The sequence below is a fragment of the Hemiscyllium ocellatum genome, chromosome 26, assembly GCF_020745735.1.
Source record: "Hemiscyllium ocellatum isolate sHemOce1 chromosome 26, sHemOce1.pat.X.cur, whole genome shotgun sequence".
Lineage (NCBI taxonomy): Eukaryota > Metazoa > Chordata > Chondrichthyes > Orectolobiformes > Hemiscylliidae > Hemiscyllium > Hemiscyllium ocellatum.
The window spans coordinates 43981625-44001602 of record NC_083426.1 but is presented as its reverse complement, the minus strand read 5'-3'; the positions used below and the strand labels follow the sequence as shown (position 1 = coordinate 44001602).

Below are 19978 nucleotides of genomic sequence, written 5' to 3'. Positions count from 1 at the left end.
TTTCTGATTGAGGCTTATAAGGTTATTAAAGGATTGAACATTCTGGAGGCAGGAAGCATGTTTCCGCTGATGGGTGAGTCCAGAACCAGAGGACTCAGTTTAAAAATAAGGGGTAGGCCATTTAGAACAGAGTTGAGGAGAAAGTTCTTCACCCAGAGAGTGGTGGATGTATGGAATGCTCTGACCCAGAAGGCAGTAGAGGCCAAGTCTCTGGATATTTTCTTGAAAGAGATGGATAGAGCTCTTAAAGATAGTGGAATCAAGGGTTATGGGGATGTCAAGAACAGGATAGTGATTGTGGATGATCAGCCATGATGACCATGAATGGTGGTGCTGGCTCAAAGGGCCGAATGGCCTACATCTACACCTATTGTCTATGTCTACTTTCTATTGTCAACAGAGCGATGTGGCTGCCACAGGCTCTGTTACACTCGAGGCAGAAGGTGATCACGGGAAGGGGGTGGGGAGGGTGCTGGTGTGGGAGCGCGCTCCTTACGCTGTTTACACCTGGCTTCCGCTTTTTTCCCGACAGCAAGTCTCAAGGTGCTCGACTCCTTCCTGGATGCTACTCCTCCATTTTGAAGGATCTTGGCCCAGTGATTCCCAGGTGTTTGTGGAAATGCTGCTCTTCCCAGTGAGACCTTGAGGGTATCCCTGAAGTTCTTCCGCTGTCTATTTGGGTCTCACTGGCCATTTCAGATCTGGGAGTAGAGGCACGCTCAGGGAGTCTCATGTTGATCATGTGGATGATACACCCAGCCCATGAGCTACAAGTCTCACTTAAAAACACTGGACTCGAAATGTTATCTCTGCTTTCTCTCTACAGCTGCTGCCAGGCCTGCTGAGTTTGTTCAGCAATTCCTGTTCATTTTAGATTTCCACTACCTGCAGTTTTTTATTTTATATGAGTTGTTGGCAAATGCCATTCTGCTTCTATGTGCAACTTTGGACTACTAATGGCTCACTATCTTAAAATCCTCTCTCTCAGGTCTCTTCCTTTTCATTATGTTCACATTCTTGGTTTCTCTGATATCTTTAATTGCATCTGTACTCATGCCTACGATGATCTGCTGTCAGCAATGTGGCATATGTTAGATGCATGTTCCTTCACCATTTTTCTGTTGTTGTGTCACTGTAGCCTTACCAGACCATAGGGGTTGCTCTCTCATTAGAGAGAGAAGCAACTGGCAGTGATTTAACCCGAGGGCCATGAAACCTTAGGCAAGGGAAGAGTTTGAGAAGGAGAGTTCTTCATGGTAACCTCAAACCGGTGATGGGAATTGAACCCATACTGTTGGCATCACACTGCTCTGTAAACCAACGGTCCAGCCAACTGAGCTAGACTGATTCTCACCATTTTTTAAGGAATATTTAGAAATGATAAATAAATTTCACATTAGCAGTTCTGAGGAAAATTTGCTTCTAACATTTTGTTCTCTCCCTTATAAAATGACAATACATGCAATGTTCCCAATGTTACTTCAGCAATGTCAGAAGCTGATGGCCAGGGAGCATATGGGTTCCTTCAGGGCTAAAGCATAGTTGGTGCATTAAATCAGATTGTGATATTAATTACTGTACATTGATCAAGAAATTATCAGTGGTTTGCTATTCTGTGTCCACTAAACATAAATCGGTGATCCATCAAATAAGTCAAATGGTATATAAATTGAATGTTTTTCTTTCAATCCTGTAACGTGCGCATGCAACAAATTTGATACTGTGTTTAAGCTCCAAAGAGTTTGTTGTAAGACAGACATAATTGAATAGAGAGGGAGGAGGAAACTTGGAATTAGGTTACAGAAATACACAAGAATTCCAGGCTGATGGTAATGGAGGACATTTGTGGTATTAATGTAAACCGGGATACTGACTGTAAAATGAAATTGGGGGAAGGTGGACAAAAGTCTTCTTGTGTAGCGTGTTTCTGCGATAGGCTGGGCATGTTGTCCCCATGACCGACATGAGGCACCCCGAGCAAGTGCTGTACTTCCAGCTCCGAAAGGCAGGCGTGTCCCAGGTGGACAAAGGAAGCGCTTCAGAGGCACCCTCAAGGCCTCACTGGAGAAGAGCAGCATTCCCATAGCCATCTGGGAATCACTGGCCCAAGATCGCCCAAAGTGGAGGAGGAACATCTGGGAAAAAGTGAAAATCAGGGGAAGTAGTGTCAGGAGCATGCTCCCACACCAACAGCCCACCCACCCCCTTCCTATGGCCACCTTCTGCCCCAAGTGTAACAGAATCTGTGGAAGTCACATTGGTCTGAACAGCCACCTTTGGACTCACCCTGAAAGTGGAAGAGAATCATCCTCACATGTGAAGGGCCACTGATAATGGTGATCCTTCTGACCCACTGAGTAAGGAAGCAATACTGAGTATCATTCTGGGGAATAAAGTGGAACAACCGGGGAAGTGTTTGAGAAATAATTGTATTACTATCAAGCTTAGAAGAATTTTTGAAAAGGACAAGATAAGTCTAGTATAAAGAATAGAAGAGGTCTAACTTCAGTGAGTTGAAAGGACATAATGGCCCAGCTGATTTGGAATCAAACATTGGTGGAAAAAGTGTTGATTGAAGAAGAAGTGTTTTACAAAGAGATGATGCCTCATTACAGACACCTTCCCATAAGGTTGAAAAGAAGGATGCTCATAGCTACAGATCTCAAGTAAATAATAATATAGAGGATAACATAAGACAGAGAAGAGTTTATAACAGGCCTACATATTATGATGTTAGCTTAATAGTCGAGGACATAGAATATATATATAAAACTGAATGTAGCAAGTAGAGATTTCAAAAACAGGGAATAATAGAGTATGAGAGGGGCATTAATGGTTAACATAAAACAAAGTCCAAAACACTCTAAATGCTTTAAAAATAAAATAGTAGGCTAAAGAAACCAACAGTGACCATCTTGTGAAGGCAAACAACATGGCTGAGGGGCTCAATGAATACTTTTTACCAGTCATCAGTTCACAACAGGTTACTGACCACGTAGCAGTAAACAGGAAGGCAATCATAATGAAGATAAATTAGAATGAAACATTAAAACATGGATAAACATCCTAAAGCATTGGTAAATCACAGTGTGTAAAGTTCATGTGGTCTGGGTAGAATGCAGCTAAGATTACAGAAAGCTCCAACCTTTTTTGGATATGGAGAGGTATCAGAGATGGAGAATTACAAACATTACATACTCATTCAAAAAGTGGGGAGAAGATTTAAGCCAACAATTACTGAGCTGTTAGCCTAATATCAGTGGCAGGGAGCTTTTTTCTTCATTCACTCATGGGACATAGACATCCAAATGGCTGGGCCAGCATTTATTGCCCATCCCTAGTTCCCCTTGAGAAGGTGGTGGTGAGCTGCCTTAAGTCAGGAGTGGATTAGAGGGGACCTTGCAGTTGGTGGTGTTTATATGTATCTGCAGTCCTTGTGCATCTAGATGGAAGTCGTCACAGGTTTGGAACGTGCTGGCTGAGGATCTTTGTTGAATTTCTTGTCCAGACATATCCAAATGAGACTTGCCATTTGGAAAAGTATCAGCTGACCTGTGGAAGTTGGCATGGACTTGTTAAAGGTAAACCATGTTTAACTAACATGATCAAGTCCCTTGATGAAGTAACAGAAAAGGTTAATGAGAGTGATGTGTTTGAATAAGCAGCGATCAACTTTCAGAATGTGTTTGACAAAGTACCACATAATAGCCTTGTTAGCAAAATTAAAGCCTATCGGATTGGAGGGACATTGACCCTGTAGATACAATATTGTTTGAACTTCAAAAAGCAAAAATTAGGTGCAAATCGTTGATTTGCAGAATGGAGGGGAGAATGCAGCAGCCTTAGAACCAGTCTTCTGATATATGTCAATATCCTGAGCTTGGGTACACCAGATATAAATTCAAAGATTTATTTCAAACATTGTGATCAATTCTGAGCACAACATTTTAGAAAAGATGCTAAGACCTTGGGAAAAATAGTGGGCGGCACGGTGGCGCAGTGGTTGTGGGCAGCACGGTGGCACAGTGGTTGTGGGCGGCACGGTGGCACAGTGGTTAGCACTGCTGCCTCACAGCGCCAGGGACCTGGGTTCAATTCCCGCCTCAGGCGACTGACTGTGTGGAGTTTGCACGTTCTCCCCGTGTCTGCGTGGGTTTCCTCCGGGTGCTCCGGTTTCCTCCCACAGTCCAAAGATGTGCGGGTCAGGTGAATTGGCCATGCTAAATTGCCCGTAGTGTTAGGTAAGGGGTATATGTAGGGGTATGGGTGGGTTGCGCTTCGGCGGGTCGGTGTGGACTTGTTGGGCCGAAGGGCCTGTTTCCACACTGTAAGTAATCTAATACAAGAGCTGAGAGCAGGTGCTAGTTCTGTGGAACCATTTTGTAGTGGCTGTAATAAGGTCAGCCAGGTGGACCTCATAGAATATGAGTTCCCTGATTGGGGCTGTTAATCTGGTCCAATCAGGGAGCTTTGGCTGACAGATATAAATAGAAGTATCAGACAGTCTGTACACTCTGAGAGCTGGCTCTGAGGGAGCTGGATCAGTGTCAAGGACTTTCCACATGTAAATAAAAGGGTGAGTTGGTGATGGGATACCATGGAGTTATTTCACTTGACTTATTTGGAGAAACCGAGTTTTGTGGAGAGATTGGTGAAGGTGGATTAGTTTGTACTTCTGCCAGTGAATGTGACCTTGAAGCTTGATAGAAGCGTTCAAAATCAAGGATGAGTCAATTAGAAAGTGCCATCGACAGTATGGTTTGGAATCAGAGGATATAGTTTTAAAGTTTAAAGTCTGGTTGAAGATTTGTAGCTCGGGTGTCCGTTGTTGTGGTTCTGTTCGCCGAGCTGGAAGTTTTTGCTGCAAACGTTTCATTCCCTGGCTAGGGAACATCATCAGTGCTATTGGAGCCTCCTGTGAAGCGCTGCTTTGATGTTTCTTCCAGTATTTATAGTGGTTTGTTCTTGCCGCTTCCGGGTGTCAGTTTCAGCTGTAGTAGTTTGTATGTGGGGTCCGGGTTGATGTGTCTGTTGATGGATCTTCTTGCTGTTTCCGGGTGTCAGTTTCAGCTGTAGTGGTTTGTATATGGGGTCCAAGTCTATGTGTCTGTTAATGGAGTTAGTGGATGAATGCCATGCCTCTAGGAATTCCCTGGCTGTTCTCTGTCTGGCTTGTCCTATGATGGTAGTGTTTTCCCAGTCAAATTCATGTTCCTGGTTGTCTGAGTGTATGGCTACTAGGGATAGCTGGTCGTGTCGTTTTGTGGCTAGCTGATGTTCATGGATGCGGATTGTTAGCTGTCTTCCTGTTTGTCCTATATAGTGTTTTGTGCAGTCCTTGCAAGGTATTTTGTAAACTACGTTAGTTTGGCTCATGCTGGCTATTGGGTCCTTTGTTCTAGAGAGTTGTTGTCTGAGTGTGGAAGTTGGCTTGTGTGCTGTTATGAGTCCTAAGGGTCGCAGTAGTCTGGCTGTCAGTTCTGAGACGCTCCTGACGTATGGTAGTGTGGCTAGTCCTTTTGGTTGTGGCATGTCCTCGTTCCGTGGTCTATCTCTTAGGCATCTGGTGATAAAGTTGCGTGGGTATCCGTTTTTGGCGAATACCTTGTATAGGTGTTCCTCTTCCTCTTTTCGCAGTTCTGGTGTACTGCAGTGTGTTGTGGCTCTTTTGAATAGTGTCCTGATGCAGCTTCGTTTGTGTGTGTTGGGGTGGTTACTTTCATAGTTTAGGACTTGGTCTGTGTGTGTTGGTTTCCTGTGTACCCTTGTGGTGAATTCTCCGTTGGGTGTTCTCTCTACTAACACGTCTAGGAATGGGAGTTGGCTATCCTTTTCCTCTTCTCTCGTGAATCGTATTCCTGTGAGTGTGGCGTTGATGATTCGGTGTGTTTTTTCTATTTCTGTGTTTTTGATGATTACAAAGGTGTCATCGACGTATCTGATCCAGAGTTTGGGTTGAATTTGTGGTAGGGCTGTATGTTCTAACCTTTGCATAACTGCCTCTGCTATGAGTCCCGAGATTGGTGATCCCATGGGTGTTCCGTTGATTTGTTCGTATATCTGATTGTTGAATGTAAAGTGTGTGGTGAGGCACAGGTCCAGTAGTTTAAGTATGCCGTCCTTGTTGATAGGTTCGGCCTCCTATGTTCTGTTATGTATGTCCAGTAGGTTGGCTATTGTTTCTCTGGCTAGGGTTTTGTCAATTGATGTGAACAGTGCCGTCACGTCGAATGATACCATGGTTTCTTCTTTGTCTATGTGTGTATTCCTGATGATGTCCAAGAATTCCTGTGTTGATTGCATGGAGTGTTTGGATCCGCTGACTAGGTGTTTCAGTTTTTGTTGTAGTTCTTTGGCCAGTTTGTATGCTGGTGTCCCTGGTAGTGATACTATGGGTCTGAGTGGGATGTCTGGTTTGTGTACTTTGGGTAGTCCGTAGAATCTGGGGGTGTTGTTGCTTTCAGGTTTCACTCTTTGCTGGTCCACTTTGGTTATCTGTCCGTTTTTTTGTAGATTCCTTAGTGTGTTGATTATTCTATTGGTGAGTTGTGGTGTGGGGTCGGAATCCTTCATTTGGTAGGTGTTGGTGTCTGCGAGTAGTTGTTGTGCTTTATTGATGTAGTCTGATTTATCTAAGATGACCGTCATTCTGCCTTTATCTGCCGGTAGTATGATTATGTTCTTGTCATTTTTCAGTGCTTTCAGTGCTTCCCTCTCCTTGGTGTTGAGGTTATGTGTATGTCGTTTTCTTATCATCATGTGGTTTGTATATGGGGTCCAAGTCTATGTGTCTGTTAATGGAGTTTGTGGATGAATGCCATGCCTCTAGGAATTCCCTGGCTGTTCTCTGTCTGGCTTGTCCTATGATGGTAGTGTTTTCCCAGTCAAATTCATGTTCCTGGTTGTCTGAGTGTATGGCTACTAGGGATAGCTGGTCGTGTCGTTTTGTGGCTAGCTGATGTTCATGGATGCGGATTGTTAGCTGTCTTCCTGTTTGTCCTATATAGTGTTTTGTGCAGTCCTTGCATGGTATTTTGTAAACTACGTTAGTTTGGCTCGTGCTGGCTATTGGGTCCTTCGTTCTAGTGAGTTGTTGTCTGAGTGTGGAAGTTGGCTTGTGTGCAGTTATGAGTCCTAAGGGTCGCAGTAGTCTGGCTGTCAGTTCTGAGACGCTCCTGACGTATGGTAGTGTGGCTAGTCCTTTTGGTTGTGGCATGTCCTCGTTCCGTGGTCTATCTCTTAGGCATCTGGTGATAAAGTTGCGTGGGTATCCGTTTTTGGCGAATACCTTGTATAGGTGTTCCTCTTCCTCTTTTCGCAGTTCTGGTGTACTGCAGTGTGTTGTGGCTCTTTTGAATAGTGTCCTGATGCAGCTTCGTTTGTGTGTGTTGGGGTGGTTACTTTCATAGTTTAGGACTTGGTCTGTGTGTGTTGGTTTCCTGTGTACCCTTGTGGTGAATTCTCCGTTGGGTGTTCTCTCTACTAACACGTCTAGGAATGGGAGTTGGCTATCCTTTTCCTCTTCTCTCGTGAATCGTATTCCTGTGAGTGTGGCGTTGATGATTCGGTGTGTTTTTTCTATTTCTGTGTTTTTGATGATTATAAAGGTGTCATCGACGTATCTGATCCAGAGTTTGGGTTGGATTTGTGGTAGGGCTGTATGTTCTAACCTTTGCATAACTGCCTCTGCTATGAGTCCCGAGATTGGTGATCCCATGGGTGTTCCGTTGATTTGTTCGTATATCTGATTGTTGAATGTAAAGTGTGTGGTGAGGCACAGGTCCAGTAGTTTAAGTATGCCGTCCTAGTTGATAGGTTCAGCCTCCTGTGTTCTGTTATGTATGTCCAGTAGGTTGGCTATTGTTTCTCTGGCTAGGGTTTTGTCAATTGATGTGAACAGTGCCGTCACGTCGAATGATACCATGGTTTCTTCTTTGTCTATGTGTGTATTCCTGATGATGTCCAAGAATTCCTGTGTTGATTGCATGGAGTGTTTGGATCCGCTGACTAGGTGTTTCAGTTTTTGTTGTAGTTCTTTGGCCAGTTTGTATGCTGGTGTCCCTGGTAGTGATACTATGGGTCTGAGTGGGATGTCTGGTTTGTGTACTTTGGGTAGTCCGTAGAATCTGGGGGTGTTGTTGTTTACAAAATACCATGCAAGGACTGCACAAAACACTATATAGGACAAACAGGAAGACAGCTAACAATCCGCATCCATGAACATCAGCTAGCCACAAAACGACACGACCAGCTATCCCTAGTAGCCATACACTCAGACAACCAGGAACATGAATTTGACTGGGAAAACACTACCATCATAGGACAAGTCAGACAGAGAACAACCAGGGAATTCCTAGAGGCATGGCATTCATCCACAAACTCCATTAACAGACACATATACTTGGACCCCATATACAAACCACTACAGCTGAAACTGACACCCGGAAACAGCAAGAAGATCCATCAACAGACACATCAACCCGGACCCCACATACAAACTACTACAGCTGAAACTGACACCCGGAAGTGGCAAGAACAAACCACTATAAATACCGGAAGAAACATCAAAGCAGCGCTTCACAGGAGGCTCCAATAGCACTGATGATGTTCCCTAGCCAGGGAACGAAACGTTTGCAGCAAAAACTTCCAGCTCGGCGAACAGAACCACAACATAGTTTTAAAGTGATTGGCAAAAGAACCAGAGGTGATATGAGGAAGTGATTTTCAAAATGTGATCTGGAATGCACTGAAAAAATGATGGTGACAGTTTCAGTCATAATATTTGCAAGAAAATTGTATAAATACTTGAGAGGCGAATTATATATAGACCTATGGCAAAAGCGCAAAGGAGTGGTACTAATTAAACATTTCAAAGAGAGTTGATAGGTACAATTGACTGAATAGTTTCCTTCTGTACTATATTGCCTTATCATTCTCTGTGAACCAGTCACCAATCTTTTTCTTTTAATTTTGCAGGCAGAATTTCAATTTTTTTCTGGCTTCTTTTATCACGTTATTGGAGATGGTACAAATCTTATTAACTTCACATTACAGCCTGAATCAATAGATTGACTCCAGCTGAATATTTCCTATCAATACTTACTTGAATAAATCAAAATTCCTAACTTTGTTTGCAATGAATTACTTTTCAAGTTGAACCAACTGGTGTCCATTTTCATACTGGGTATTATTTAGGTGATTTGGGTACCTCATCCGATTTTCATTCCATTGAGAACATAATCGACTGAATGACAAGTATATTGCCAAACCCCCACTGAGAGGCATCAGTAGATTGTAAAACTGGGTTGAATTTGTGTGACTGACCAATTTCTTTTTCAAATTAGTTCAGATTGATTGATTGCTGACTGGATTATTGTTTAAAGATGTGAAGGGTTGAAGTGGTTACTTTTATTCAATTCATTGAAATTTTAGTTCCAAGTGTAACATTCACTTTGACTCAGACTTGATAAGACATCATTGACCTGATGCATTAACTCTGTTTCTCTCTCCAATATAACCTGCCAGCATTGCTGAGCAGTTCCAGCATTTTTACTTTTTGTGTTGTTGCATTTATTCGATGAACAGTATGGTCTCACACTTGGTAACAGCAGGCTTCAATCTGGCAGATTAGAGTCACTCAGAACAGACTGTCAGGATAGCAACAGTGGCTAATGGTAGGTTTCATGCTGACAAACTTCAGCAGAAGTGTGTTTGTTGAAATCCATGATGCTTACAATTACTTTCACCCTAATAAATGCAGCGAGGTCTTTTAGTAACTGCATCCTGTTCATTGTGATAGATTAGTATTTGTCCCTAACAAGATGGGTGTAATTATCACGAAGATAATATTGTGTATAGGATTTTGAGTCAGGAAGGCTCTAGTATGAAATTATAACAATGACTGCTCCTATATTAAGTGTGAAAGATTATTCTCCTCTAGATTAGTTATTTGTAGTACAAGGAGTGAGAAACATCATATTTTTTAAAAATTCATTCATGGAATGAGGCCAGGATTTATTGGCCAGCGCCAGTGCTCAGAGGCAGATGAGAATCAACTACATTGCTGTGGGTCTGGAGTCACATGGAGGCCAGACCTGGTAAGGATGGCAGTTTCCTTCCCTAAAGGACATTAGCAAATCAGATGCGTTTTTTTTCCAGCAATTGATTCATCATTCGACTCTTAGTTCCAGATTTTTACTTAAATCAGATTCCACCATTTGCCATGGCGAAATTTCAGCCTAAGTCCCCAGGACATTCCTTGGGTCTCTGGATCAACAGCAACAGGCAAAACAATGAATAAAATATCATGAGGATACAATTAAGAAATTATTGAGCAGCTTGAGATTTGGGGCTGCCCCAATTTTAGCATTGTACACTAACTTTGTTCTAATGTAATGTTCTCACCCTTTAGTGAATATAATGAATGCCACATTGCTGCAAAGTATACAGCCAGAAACCTCAGAAGCCAAAAGCTTTTAGGTCACAATAATCAACCCCAATTCTGTCTCCAATATTAATATACAAGGCTCTTTCTTCCACTCAGAAAACAAAGGGAAAGAATATTAAAAGGAGTGAAAATACCCAAAACGCAAAGTCACAAATAGATAACAATCCCATGAGTAAATAAGGAAAAGAGATTGGAAAGGACCTGACAATTTGGCTCCTCAGATATTTATGAAACTTGGTGTTGTGAGTAAGGAAATAGAAGGGAACTTAAAATGAATCAGGACAACTCCAGTATAATTTCATTCATTGTTTCCAGTGCCAACAAATACAAAATCTTCAGGTGGCGTCTTCCCAGGCCTCGGATGACAGGGCATATGCTGGGAATTTGGGAGAGTCATGTCAGAAATCAAGCGAGGCTTTTCACAAAAAGTCACGTTTTCCAACTAAGTCTTAGACGTTGAGATGGGACACTCATCTCAATGAGAAGCGTGAGGCCCACTAACAGGGATTATCATTCATCATCACCCTCATTATTTCTTAATCCCGCATCACTAATATGCAATCTACTATTCTACAACCTGCTGGACAGCAACTAAACCTTGATAATTCCCAATATGAAAGTTAGTAAACATCTGGCGATATAAGCTTGGCTCTTGCTCCTCCAGACCTTATCTTGGACACTGAATGCCAACATCTCAGGGTATGGTCCATGGACAATAATCACACACACACACACACACACACACACACACACACACACACACACACACACACACACACACACACACACATCCATAGACACTGGCATCCATCATGTCTACACCACCACAGCACGTTTCCAAATCACTTACAGTACACCGGCCTGTAATGTTACACTTTGTGGAGCTCCTGCACTTGCCATTTAGTATGCAGGGACAGGCACTCAGCTCACAGACTGGACCATGCTAAATCTCAGGGCGGCTCACTTTGCACTGAATTGGATGCTCATAGCATTCAGCCTTGTATTGCTCTTTAACGTTCCGCTCCCCCTCCCCCCAACTTTGCTGTACTTTAAGGAGTCACAGTCCTTCTGTCTTGCCTTTTCAGTGCAGACCCACATAAGCAGACAGTTCATCATGGCTGTCAGTGGTGCTCAGTCAAAAGGTGGCCATGTTGCTGAATGGCTATGTCAGTCTCATACCCACATCACGTGTCAGCAGTCTGCACGGTAAACACACTGAGCCAATTGGCTATATCTCAAAGTTAAAGACGAGTTGTGCCAGTTATGTCAAGGGGGATCCTGTCAGTCTGGGAGAGCTGCTGGCACAGTTAGTCATGGGCAGCATCTGTGATCTGTGAAGAGGGGCTTGAGCACAGTCAAACATCTGCCAGGTGCTGCCAGTGAGCCTGTCTCATGATGGTTCTGGCAATAGGCCATGGTCAATCCTGCATTTCCAGTGCAATCATTCAGGGGATCAGTGGATTGTCAGTTGGGGAGAAGCACAGAGATCAGTCAGGGGTCTGGGCAGCCATCATCCTAGGCTGTCCACTATGTAGGTGAGGGGGGAGGTTAGAGTATGGTCAGAGGTTATCCTTGGGGCAGCAGAGTGAGGGGATAATTAGTGGTGAGGAGATGAGGGAGCTCAGTGCTCAGATTAAAGGCTGCAGTATGGGATGTGGAGGGTACAAGGATGGGATCTATCTGGTGGGGAACTGGATGTGTGGGAGGACATGGGGTACTGTAAAGTGGTGATGCAGGGTGATTGTAGTAGGACACCACTGTGGCCTCACTGGAGGGTGTTGTGCAGCATGAGGAAGGACTGGACCAAACTACAGTAATGGGGCTCAGTGGGTAAGGGCGAGAGTTGAAGTTGGGATATAGTAGAAATAGGCTGTCCAGAGAGTGCTGGATAGAAAGGGATTGTGCACAGGGGGCAAGCACCAGGTGAACTGGGCTGAGCCTTGTACTCCCCCATATCGAACACAATCTGTGATTGTTGACCTGTCTGTCAAGTGCTGAACGTGGCCTGTGAATGGAAAGTGGCTGCGACCACACCTGGAATGAGCAGGGTTCTGGATCTGTTTGTTGTCCAAAATATCCCTCCTGAGCAACAAGAGGCTCCTTCAAGCGGCAATTGCATCAGTTGTGTAGTTGCGGACTTCAAGTTGAATCCAGTAACAATCACCTCAACGTGCACGTGAAATGGTCATTGTGTGGGGAGCAAGCACTGATTACAAACAATCCTGACCATGGTCATCAGTGTTACTAATTCAGGATAGACGTCTCTGTGAGGCAGAAATGATCCCAGGTGACCTTAACAGAAACATCTGTGGGCCACAATTTACACAGTAATTCCTGGGGTACACAGAGATATGGGCTACACCGGTCACCCTACACTGAAAGAATAATGCAACCCATGCTTAAATATGATGATACCTTTCGAGAGCAATGTGGGGCTGGGTGGAAAAAGGTTCCAGTGCACGATTAGAACTTGGTCCTTATTTCTTTGCCATGTTCCTGAAGGTGCATTCATTGGGATAATGTCTAATGTTAATGTTCCAAGCTGACTCTCCATGTCTGAATACTCCAGTGGATGGAAGAGTATGATGATATTTGTGAGAGATGTGAATGCTGACTGCTCACATTGCTCAGGAACCTGTTCTGTTTTCTCTGCTGCCCACACAGTGTCATTCTAAGTGTGACTAATGGGTCCAGCTACAGCAGAGGTTACCAACACTGTTGCTGTGATGCAACAAAAATGTAGAGAGCCATCAGCAAGCCCACAAGCGGTAGCAAGCTTCAATGGCCGCGGAACAGTCTGCACATGGAGAAGTCACAGCTTAAAGTCTCCTCAGGATGCAGAGGAGATGTAGGAGGACCAGAGTCTACCCATGTGAGTGAGACAGACTGCTGATGCAGATTGAGGATGTCCTGGACATTGTGACTGAATTATACTGCAGTCTTCCCCCCAGCCCAGCCCCATCCCCCATTCATCTCTCATCCCCCTTCCCCCTCCACATTCCTGACAAAGGGCTCTCCTGCTCCTCGAATGCAGCTTGGCCTGCTGTGCTTTTCCAATGCCATCATTTTGGACTCTGCTGTGAATAACTGCTAGATGGAGCCCTGCAACTTGAAGGAATGAATGGCCATCCTATCCCAGTGGCCATCAAGGTGACAGCTGTGATAAACTTTCATAAAAGAAACAGAGATAATGCTGGAGGAACTCAGCAAGTCTGAAAGCATCTGCAGAGAGAGAAACTGAGTTAGTGTTTCAAGTTTCAGAAACCATTCTGAAAAAGATTTATGCTGGACTCGAAACATTAACTCTTTTCCTCTCTGCACAGATGCTGCCAGACCTGCTGAGTTTCTCCAGCATTTTCTGTGCTTGTTTCAAATTTCCAACATCCACAGTATTTTACCTTTATTCAAATGTTGAAATTGTAGGGGATAAGCTCTATCCAAGGAGCCATTTGGAGACTCGTGTGGGATCACTGAGTTGAGAAAACCACAAACACATCCAGACTGTGATCAATTTGTGCTACATCGCACCACTCCATCCCATTTCCCCAGTGACGGGGTCAGTGCTGCATCCCGGGTAGTGGGATTCCACATGTTAGCTGGCTTCCCCAGGGTCTGAGTGTGATAGACCATACACACATCGTGCTAAGACGGTCACAGCATAACAGAGCAGAGTTCATCAACAGGAAAGGATTGCATTCCATCAACATGCAAGTGATCATCAGAACCACTTCACAGAGGTTAGTGCTTGATCCTCAGGAGCTACCATGATGTCTGTATCCTAGAGACAGCCTCTCCACGTGCTGCATTTGAGTATCCAATTGCCTTACAAGTGGCAAGAGCTATCCACTGTGACCATGGCTGATGACTTTGTTACACAACCCCCTGAATAAGATATAGTGCAGTCCATTGTGCAACCAGGAAGGAGATGATAGGTCTCCTGAAGGTGAGGCTGTGCTGCTTGACCCAGTCTGAGGGTGGAGATGGTGTCTACGTAAAATCCAGATAGAAGGTGGTGCAAGATCCGAACACACTGTGCTCTCAACAACGGGAGCAGTAAATAGGGAATGTTACAGATGCTGAAGAAATAGGAGGGTGGGAACAGTCTCCAACAAGTAGAATAGTGACATTGAGCAGGAAGAACATCACCTTGTGCATGTTAGAGCACATCAGCTACAAATTGGACAGAACCTAATTGACACTGTGTTCCAGTTGGCGTTTTTTTTTATAAATTCATTTGTGAGATGCGGGCATTGCTGACTATTGTTGTTCCTAACTTGTATTTTAATTTGTAATTCAGACTTTTTATTGTCATATGTACACAAATGCAAAAATGCAGGAGTACAGTGAAAAGTGTATAATGTTGCTTCACAAGATACCATCTTAGGTACACATACCTGGGTACAGGACCTTAGGATCAAGATAAAAACAAAGAACAAAGTTAAAATTCATAATTCGTAGTAGAAAATAAAGAAATAATGCTAAAAGTCAAGCAATACAGTCTTTTGAAAGTACTTTCTTACTTGCCTAGAGGGCAGTTAAGAGTCAACCACATTGCTGCAGGTCTGGGGTCACATGTAGGCCTGACCAGGGGAGGATGGCAGTTTCCTTCCCTAAAGGACATTAGAGAACCTGATACACATTTCCAACAATTGGCAACAGTTTATGATCATTATTAGACTCTTCATTCCAGATTTTAATTGAATTCAAATTTCATCATCTGCTGTGGTGCTAACGCAGCGATCAGGGTCAGAAAGTGCAGTTGTATGTGTCAGTGAGTACCAGCTATGTGTTTGCTGTTCTGTGAGAGTGTTAGTTTGCAGCTGCTGCACCACCATGCGTTCATGGTGAAGGGTAACCCCAGACTGCCAACACTTGACCCAGGAGCATGGCTGGGGTTCCAAGTTGACATCTGCACCACGATATCGTGGAGGAAGTGAGTACCTCCAGCCATGGGAGTGGGAGAATCAGGCTGGCATCAGATGAGAGTGATGCCACAGGAGAAGGGTAAGTAGTCAATGAAATATGTTTGGGCAACATTGTAAGACAATTTACTGGGCCTTGTGGAGAGAAGACTTCTGTGAAACTTGATGAAAATGATGCATTCCCGAAATATGGTAAAATTCAGTCAGTGACTTTGACACTAGTAAGAGAGGAGACTAGATTAGATTCTCTACAGTGTGGAAACAGGCCCTGCAGCCCAACAAGTCCACACCAACCCTCTGAAGAGTAACCCACCCAGAACCATTTCCCTCTGACTAATGCACCTAACCTGCACATCTTTGGACTGTGGGAGGAAACCCACACAGACACGGGGAGAATGTGCAAACTCAACGCAGTCTGGAGGACTGTGAGGCTGGAATCGAACCTGGGACCCTGGCGCTGTGAGGCAGCAGTGCTAACCACTGAGCCACCGTGCCACCCACAAATGTAAAATGAGCATGTGAACAAGGAGGTTTTAGACATTATAAGAGAGAGCTGAATTTGAGACCTACTGTGTATAGGTGTAAATAAAGCATTGTTACAACTGATAAAGAGTTGAAGAGTCTTATGTAGAGATAAAGATTAACCAGTTTCAGGGATAATCTATAGTGTGGTGCTGGAAAAGCACAGCAGGTTAGGCAGCATCTGAGGAGCAGGAAAATTGACGTTTCAGGCATAAGCTCTTCATGCCTGAAACATCGATTCTCCTGCTCCTTGGATGCTGCCTGACCTGTTGTGCAGCCCTCACTTTCTCCTCTATGTCAAGATACCCATAGTCCAGACTGGTCTCTTAATGTGTGGGCAACAGAATGTGCTTAAAGCAGAAGTAAAACGTTGTTGCTTTTGACAATGCATAGAGGCTCCACTGACAAGTTGGTGAATCAATTCCCTGGAATGTATCTGTGTCGAAAGCCCCGACTAAGACACTGTTTCTTACTTGAGTTAGTTGACCTCAGCTGTGTTGTGAGTTGGATTGTTGCAATGGGCTGCAAAGGATCTGACTGACAAAGGAGATTAGGGGTATTTAAACCTAGATGGGGTGGTTTGGGTTGATTGAGAGGCTAAAGTCAAAAGAAGTCTGCTTCTCAACACAAAGCTGCCTCCAACATGTCCTTTTCAATCTTTAGCTGCAAATGTGTTGCTGGTCAAAGCACAGCAGGCCAGGCAGCATCTCAGGAATAGAGAATTCGACGTTTCGAGCATAAGCCCTTCATCAGGAAAACTTTTCAATCTTTAACTGAGGCTAGAAGGAGGACTGGGTGTGTAAAGGAGTCAGATTGATAATTTCAATCGAACAAATAGAGTTGTGAACTGAAGTGATCAGATTCTCTCAGGTAAACAGAAGCCTGTAACTTCAACCAGGTGAAGAATTGATGGATTCGGGAAGTGAGAGAGGTTCACATCTCCCTCTGGATTCCTGATGCCTGCCTGAAGACCAAATCTAATTGGTCACCTAGACAATGACCTTCCCCTGAGATCTCTAATCCCATCACCCTTCTGAACTCTCCTGCCACACCCAGGATTTCTTCCTCTTCCAGAGATTTGATTCATTCACCACAAATCTTCCTACCTTTTCCCAGTAATCTGGTTGCTACCCCCTCCTCCTGGGATCTGTAATACATCCTACTGATCCCCTTTCCAACAGACCCTATTCTACCCTCTGACCTGATTAAACTCCCTCCCTTATCTCCTGACCAAATGCCCCCCACAACGAATTGATTCCCTGTTTCTCTGAGATCAGCTGCCCACCCCCAGAAATAATTTGCAGTCCATCCTCCTTCGGAACAATAATCTTTCCATCCTCCTCACCTCCACCTCCAAATCAACACCAATTTACCCACTTCTCCTCGATTGTGCCCCTCCTCCAATTGACTGCCACCCCTCCTTCCCCAGCCCTTCCATTTTTCACCTCCTTCCCTTTCTTCTGACATGTAGCAGGTAAAACACACACCATTCAAATGCCAGGCAATGACCATCAGCAATAGAGACAACTTGACCATTGTCCCTTGACACTCAATAGTGTCACCATCTCTGAATGCCCATCTCTATTGACATCCTGGGAGTTAACATTGACCAGAAACTTAACTGGACTCATCACATAAACATGGTGGCGACAAGAGCAGGTCAGAGGCTCGGAACACTGGGGCAAATAAGTCACCTCCTGCACTCCCAAAGCCTGTCCATCATCTAAAGGGCACTAGTCAGGAATGTGATGGAATACTCCCCACCTGCCTGGATGAGTGCAGCTCTAACAACACTCAGGAAGCTTGACATCATCAGTACAAAGCAGCCTGCTTGATAAGCACCACATCACAAACATCCACTCCCTCTACCACCGGCACTCAGTAGCAGCAGTGTGTACTATCTACAAGATGCACTGCACAAATTCACCAAAAGTCCCCAGACAGCACCTTCCAAACCCCTGACCACTTCCAACTGGAATACTAGGGCAGCAGAAACATGGGAACACCACCCCCTGCAAGTTCCCCACTGAGACACTCACCATCCTATCTTGGAAATATTTTGCCGTTCCTTCTCTGTCACTGGGTCAAAATTCTGGAATTCTCTCCCTAGGGGTAATGTGGGTCAACCTACAACATATAGATTGCAGCAATTAAAGAAGGCAGCTCACTGCCACTTTCTCAAGTGCAATTAGGGACGGGTAATAAATGCTGGCCAGCCAGCAACGCCCATGTCCCATGAGAGAATTTTATAAAGCTCAAACCATGGACATCACTCTCCCAGTCTCCTTCGTGCAACTCTTATCAGAAATTACCCTCTACTACAACTTCCACCAAATGGCTCTCCATCCAACTGCACACCCAGTTGTCAAGCAGACTAGCCTGTAGCTGAGGCGCAACCAATAGAATCACAGAAACTTCACAGCCTGAGGAGAAATTCCTCATAACTTTCCAACTGAGTCTGCAGGTCAGGGAAGAGTCACTGATGTGATGCAATCCACAGTTGAATAGCCACCGATATTGACATCCGAATTCAGACATGAATATCAAGCTAGACTCCAGCATGATAACAGTTAGGAAAAGGAAAGGATTTTGATTCTGTGATGTGTTGAGCACACACATTGAAATGCCATTTAAATTCAACATAGTGATGATGTACAGCAATTAGGTGAACTTAACTAACCCTGCAGAATATATTAGCTTTCTGTTCCTGGCACTTGATATGTCACAAATGTTTGGAAGCAGAAAATAAAGGGAAATACTGGTGTCCTGATTGATCACTAAACATAAAGAAATACAATATTTATGCATTGCAGCTGTTGAAATGCCTCATTAAACTTGTAAACTCATCACAGTCTAATACAGCTCAAATCAATGCTAAATTGCTAATCTCTTAAATGTGGGTCATATCATTAAATGGCATTATTGGCTGCCTTAGAATCATAGACTCATACAGCACGGAAACAGACCCTGCAGTCCAGGTTGTCCAAACCAACCAAGTTTCCCAAACGAAACTAATCCCACTTGCCTGCATTTGGCATATATCCCTCTAAATCTTTCCTATTCGTGGACCTGTCCAATGTCTTTTAGATGTTGTAACTGTATCTGCATCTATCACTCCCCCTCTGGCCATTTATTTCACATACAAACCACCCTCTGCATGAAAAAATTCCCCCTCAGGGGCCTTTTAAATCTTTCTCCTGTCACCTTAAAGATATGCCCCCTAGTTTGAATTCCCCAGCCTATGGAAAATACCTTTGCTAGTCACCTTATCTGTGCTCCTCCTGATTTGATAAACCTCTGTGTTATAAACTATGGTTAAATCCTGTTCTGACATCAGAATGACGATGTTGCACCTAAACTGGAAATATTAAATGTTGAGTAAAAAGTGAGGTCTGCAGATGCTGGAGATCAGAGCTGAAAATGTGTTGCTGGTTAAAGCACAGCAGGCCAGGCAGCATCCAAGGAACAGGAAAAAGGACTCTGGCCCGAAATGTCGAATTTCCTGTTCCTTGGATGCTGCCTGACCTGCTGTGCTTTAACCAGCAACACATTTTCAGCATATTAAATGTTGATACCAGTTGGAATAAAAGGGAAAAAAAAAATCTGTTACCAACTTGATGTTGAAAATTCAGCAAAGATTAAAATGCCAGAAGGTGCTTTAAAGAGATTGGTGATTGCTAAAGCTTCTCTACACTGAATGCTTACTTAAAAGTTTAGTCTTCTCATATTGAATCACCACCAATTATTAATAGAGTTTAGCAGACCACCCACCATCAGCACCTACAGCTCTATAGCTGAATAGTTCTTCAGCTTCATACTTCAACTTGGAGTTTCAATATTGACCTGGGAAGTGTGGATATGGAATATTCGAGCTATTAGTGAGATGAGGGAGAAGAAGGAGTATTTTCTTTCTTTACAGAACAAAAAGGAGTTCTGAAAATCCAGAAACGTCTCTTCTAACTGGACAAATATTGCAGGAGCATTTCTAAATTCAAAATTTCTCGCCAAATGGTGATTCCTTTCCCAACCTCCCCCACAAAATGACAACACCAACAGTCCTCCTTTAAACACCAATAATTTTAAAAAC

At 43.8% G+C, this 19978-nt stretch overlaps 1 protein-coding gene across 1 annotated transcript in view; it reads left to right on the top strand.

The window, feature by feature from the left end:
• LOC132828229 (synaptotagmin-6-like) overlaps positions 1–19978 on the top strand; it is a 300199-nt gene that overhangs the window by 238934 nt on the left and 41287 nt on the right. The gene's annotated exons all lie outside the window — the stretch shown is intronic.